Source organism: Lepisosteus platostomus, chromosome 5 (assembly GCF_059453375.1).
Source record: "Lepisosteus platostomus isolate fLepPlt1 chromosome 5, fLepPlt1.hap1, whole genome shotgun sequence".
Taxonomy (NCBI): Eukaryota; Metazoa; Chordata; class Actinopteri; order Semionotiformes; family Lepisosteidae; genus Lepisosteus; species Lepisosteus platostomus.
The window spans coordinates 59,679,359-59,685,358 of record NC_142615.1 but is presented as its reverse complement, the minus strand read 5'-3'; the positions used below and the strand labels follow the sequence as shown (position 1 = coordinate 59,685,358).

At 42.6% G+C, this 6,000-nt stretch overlaps 1 pseudogene; it reads left to right on the top strand.

The window, feature by feature from the left end:
* Positions 1–5,694: 5,694 nt before the first annotated feature.
* LOC148670399 (5S ribosomal RNA) lies at positions 5,695–5,813 on the top strand (annotated as a pseudogene).
* Positions 5,814–6,000: the final 187 nt, after the last annotated feature.

The following is a 6,000-nucleotide window of genomic DNA, read 5'->3' as shown; positions in this document are numbered from 1 at the left end:
TGGCCTAAAACTGTGATTATAGCGAGGAGCATACAGTTATTTCCATTCTAATACATCTGAGTTACACTCAGACTAAAAGCAGGGCTATTTACCCATGCCAATAAACCTAAATAATCACCTCTATAAAAGGGGATTACTCCCATGAGCATCTTTTATAGCAATACAATCCCAACAGGAGCTCTGATTATTATTTGTGGCTGACTGATAAAGTATTGATTCCATATCCCCATTTATAAAAGTAAAACTCCTTACACTTAACAGGTACACTGTCACCCCCCCTCAGGAAGCTCAACAAACACAGAAACAGTGACAATATAATAATGTTCACTCAGTCTCTGGTGCAGTGGTTCGGTGTCAGTGCAATGCGTAGATCCAGCGATCTCATCCTGTCACTCAGATGGCAGAGTCGGTAGTCAGTTGCACTTGATATGGTCCTTCCCAGCAGGGTTGCAACATCTGGCAGGGTATATCTTCCTCAGCCACACCCACTCGCCAGGTATCAGGTCGTGTCTTCCCTCTACTGGAGGTCTCCAAGTGTCCAGCACCTGTTCACCAGCCCCGTGCACCACTTCAATTAACAACCTACAATACTACAATAGAGAATTAGCAAATTCAACAATCCATTAGCCAAATTCATCCCTCCAGGAAGTTTCGTTGATTGGCCTGTGATGATATCAAACAGGCTCTATTACACAGTTCTGTTTGATCCAGCCCGCATCCCATGGTGTTCCTTCAGTCTGATGTCTAGTCAATCTTTTCTGTTCCTTCATTCCACTGTTCCAGCAGACTGAGGGTGATCTCAGTCCATCTCACCCCGAATAATCCAGCCACAGCCTGTCCCTTGATCATAATACATGCAGTAGGGCAGTGCCCACCAAGGGCTTATCTCCATCATCAAGTGTTTGGTAGACACAGAGGCAGTGACAGCAACCCACTGGGAAAACAGATTATAAGAGCCAAGGTTGTAAACATTTGCTACTGCATAAAGGTTTCTCAGGAGCAGGCCTTTTGAGCTGTAGCACCTGCACCTGAACTGTAGTTGAGTTCCTTTGATAAGCATCACATTGAGATACCACATAAGTGGCTACTGCTTCAAACACAGTCCCCACCCAGGTTTGGGTAACCAGCACACCATTTGACTCACACCCAGGTGTCCGACAGATAGTCGAGCTACAAAGGGCATTAGGCTGTGAGGGCATGCAGAGCGTCCAGTGTGCTGGCAGCACCACACTCTTTTCTAACCATGTCCTTTTCTCTGCTTTAGAGGCCTCAGCCTGAATATCCTGTAGCTGTCCCCTTTTCACCAACAGAGGTCTCACAGGGGTCTCAGACTCCTGTTCTACCAGGACTGACAGCTACATCTGCAAAGTTCTTCCCTCGAGTTACTGGAAACATTTCTTTATTATGTGATTTATACTTTACCACGGCTACTTCAGTCAGTAGCTGCAAAGCTTCTAACAGTTCAGAGACAAACCCAGCATTCTTGACTGGAGTCCCTTCCATGTTGGGGAAATCCCTATTCCTTCACTGCCATCCAAACTTGTGGCATACACCAAATGTATATATACAGTCTATATAAATTGCTACAATTTTCCATTTAGCATATTTACAAGTTTCAATTAAATATTTTCATTCGGTCTGCTAGTTCTACACCAGATTATTCACAGTTTATACAGCCAGGCAGGTAGCCTGCACAACACATAAACACGGCCCCTTGGCCACCGCATCCGCATCAAGGGGTCCTGAATAATAATACCAGACTATGCCTATCTCCATGCTCCTGCACCAGCACAACGGCTCACAACCCATTTCTTTCACTTACAGACAGATTACATACAGATGATCAGTCTGAGGGAATACAGTCCAGGGCCAGTGTCTGCAAGAAAGCTTGTTTCAAAACATCAAAAACAGTTTCTGCTGCAGGGGTCAAGGCAATTTTGTCTTTAGACTGCACTACCCCCCTTAAACCAATACGTCACTGGACAAGCTCGTTCTGAGAAGGCATTCACCCTGGCTTTATCATGTAGTTGGTTTTATACTCCTTTTTTTCCTCTTTAGATCCAATACTTGGAGTAGCCCGGCCTTATGGATTCCCTCATTAGGTAAAACAATCACAATATCACATAACTCTATTGAGTTAGTTTACATAAATTCTATTTCATGCAGTAATTCCTTATAAAATGCTGCAGTCTGGGCCTAAAATAGGTCTGGGGTGTCCCCCACCCACATCAATAGTTGAAACTGTACATCTTTTCCCAAGCAGACTGTGACAGCTTATATTTGCTTTAAACACAACCCTTGCACCCCTTCTCCTGTAGCCTCCTGTTACCCGTTAGAAAACTTTATATCACATCTTTATGCTGTTTTAGTCTAAAAACAGGACAGCTGTGCTCCTGTGTCCCCCAGATACTGCACACTGTAAGATTATTTCACTTTTATTTAAATCCTGAGATAAATTTAGGAAGGCTACAGAGGGGTCTATTAGATTAAAACTGTTAGTTCACGCACGGCTCTCGTTTCAGCTTCTGACATGTTCTTTAATTGTGAAATCAAGCCTCTTTCTTACAATTTCTCCAAAAATCACCTTTTTTTTAGTAACTGCACACCAGCTTATTAGTAGTTTTGTCTTTGGGGTTTTCTATCTCGGTATAACATTAAAGTCGCACAATAATTTCGACAAACTGGCGGCTCCCTTTTCTCCTCCTTGGGAGTCTTTTTACCTCCCATTTGCAGCGCTCGCACTTCTGCATGCATGCTTCGCGAGTTATTAAATCAAATCTGTCTCCGCTGTCCGTAATATCATGAAAGCATAGTTGTACATTCTTGGCAACATCAGGTTTTAACCCACTCAAGTAAATTTGTTTTATTACTGTGGAAGTATCTTCATTCACTTCCTTCTCATCGGCTAACCCCGAGTATACTATCCATAAAGCTATAAACCTTTCTGTAAAATCTGAAACATCCTTCCTTCTGCTGACATGCTGTTACTTTTCTCTAATCAGTTTTCGGTGGGTAATGCTCTTTCAAAAATCTCCACACTAATTCCCACCCTTCTCCTAGATTCTCTCTTAAGGCGTTCTATTTCTTCTTTTGCTGTTTCTTTTTCTGCATATATAACTTCGTTTTGTTCAGCCATTGCTTTTAGCTTTTCCTTCAGAGATTTTTGCGTCTCATCTATGATATTCTGTTGAATTCTCAAATATTCCTCTAAATATTGTTTATTTTTATCCAAATGTTCATACACTTTTCTACATTCCTGTTCAGCCTAAATTCCGTCTGACATATTTCTTTTAAGTTTCACTTTGGATTAATCAAACTTTTTTTTTTCTTCACACCAAACCATTTTCACGTCTCCCACGCGCCCCGCGGAACCCCCCAGTCGAGACAAACTGACGAACTATCACAATTCGGGAACACGGACCAGGTTCCAAATCCTGGCTTTAAACACACAGTTGAATCGAGTTACCATTTTCGGCTCTTCTGCGAGTACAGTTCTAGTTACTACCTTCAGCCGTACTGCAGTTGTGTACCAGGATGCAACACCTGGATTGTTTCGCACGGGCAGGGCGAGACGCTATTCCTTCAGCAATCCCTGTTTTTCTACCCCACCTTCACAAAACAGGCATCTAAAAGCACATACACCATTAACTCATTTTTCTGTTGTACTCGCTTCAGCACCACAGCAACGTGGAGAGGACAAGGGACTTTTTAGAAAAGAGGAGTCCTTATATCTTTTTAGAAGCGGCCGCCTAACTTTTCCTCTCCATGTCTGTGTGGTTTAATTTAGATGGATACTTCTTCATCATTTGGTTCATGTATCCGCCAATCTGCCTCCTCCTTTTTAGAGGACGTTGTAAACCTTTAGGAACAATATAATCTAGCAACAAGGTTATGTCACTGTAATTAGGCTTAAGACAATCAAGAACAAGGCTTGCCTTTCTTCGAAATTCTTTACGGTCATCAGGCAATTTAGGAAAAGACTTAACTAATGCAAATAATTCACTAGGAGACCAATGTCAATGTACATATGCTGGAGTTCCTTCTGGACCTGTAAAAGTGCACATTGGCATTTCACGAACAAGAGAAAAGGCTTTGGCTCTGGACCGCTTTCTAGTTTCGGTGGAGACTTTTTCTTTTTAGAAGGTATGGCCATGACTTTAGCTGCAGCTTGCTGTTCTTTAGTTTCAAGACTAGTCTTTTTTGAAGCTTCCCATTATTTCTGCGATTCCTCTTTCCATTACATAAGTTTTCCAATTCACTTTCTTTCCTTTCTTCTCCTTCTCTTCTAAGTTTCCCCTTCTTCAGGAAACTTCTTTTTCCTAATTCAACTTTCCTCTGTCCATTCTGATTCACTTACAAAGATCCTTCATAGTTATGGGCCCCTAATTATCATATATAAATTATGTGCAAGTTCCCTTACACCTATTACCCTAGCTTTACAGTTCATGAACATAAAACATTTTTTTTACTCTAACCCAGGCTATAATTGTTTCTCTGAATTTGTCGTACATGTACTTTTGCTGGACTGCTCGGTCCCATTTTCATCTTTGAATTTTAATTTCCCATTTTTACCGATCGGTGCCTTACTTAGAACCTTATCACATCAACTACTCCGCAGAGCAAAAACCACACGTCTGTGTTAAGATAAGTTCTTTATATGAGTCCCAGACTCATCAATCCCGCGTGAGAACACCCCTGTGGCTCGCTTCTAAAACTATTATTTTTTAAGGATCACTTACTGGCGTCAGACAGCTGCCAATTCTCCAGACGTGTCTCTGGAAGGATAAACAATTTATCCTCCGAGGTTCGTCCAATTTTGCTAAAATTGTCCGGGTCCGGATGGAGTTTCAGCAGCCGTTCGCGTTCAGGTTTCTGATACTGGACGAGCCCCCAAATTGTCATGGAACTATCAAGAAAGCCACAAGAGAGAGTTCTCACCTGAGTAAGGTCTTTATTTCAATATTGCAAGCCCTGCTGCCACTTCGCAAAGTGACTCAATTTGTTACAAGCAGTACAGGGTTTGTATAAGACGTTGCGCTGTAAAAAAGCTCAGCGCTTTGTCCCTTCTAAAAGTTCCCCTTTCCCTAAGAGAAAACAGATTACATCAAAAAGCGAGAGAAGAAGCACTAGATTTGTTATTCAAAGCTAATCAGTTACTTTCAGCTAATTCTAACGACCCAGACAGCATATCTTGTTTTGGTACATTGACTTCTAAAGTAACCTAAACAGTGTACTTTGTTGATGCACTGTTTTCAAAAAATTCAGCAGGTACTGTAGCACGGCATTTACATCCTTGAAATATATTATCTTAAAGCACCAATATATTTTTTGCAAAGCTCTCTACATTTTAAGAAACAATTTACTTATTAGATTTCCACTTCAAGACTTGTTCGGCTGGCGTTCTGGGAGTCGCGTTTTTCAGAATTGTATTGAGATCGTTTTCCACAGAGCACAGATGAAAAGCACAGCAGCAGCTCTCCACAGCGATCCTCTATAGCGCCCTTTCTCCCTCAGCTCCGTCCTCATTGGAAGGAAGCAAGAGTGAAAGGCTGAAGTGAAATAGAGCGGGGACGAAGGCAGTGAAGAGAGAGAACGTGGGAAGAAGAGAAAAACACAAGGGAAAAAAAGCAGCGTCGTAAAAGAGGTGACGGAGCTGTCCTCTCTATAAGAAGGGTGCCAGCGAGGCTTGCTCTTGCTTATGGCCACACCCCCTTGAGCACGCCTGATCTTGTCTGATCTCGGAAGCTAAACAGGGTTGGGCCTGGTTAGTACTTGGATGGGAGACCGCCTGGGAATACCAGGTGCTGTAAGCTTTTAAGCGCAGGAGGCGCCCTATCCCCGCTCGCTCGCTCATTCCCCTGTTCACACGTGCAGTGCGGCTTGTCCGTCTGTTTATTTGTCAGCTTTGGTGAGACACGGGTGCTTGTATATTAGCGTGAGCGGTTTTTATTCTGATCATGAACAGTTTTACAAGTCCGCTGTAGGAAAACCGGCTCAGGG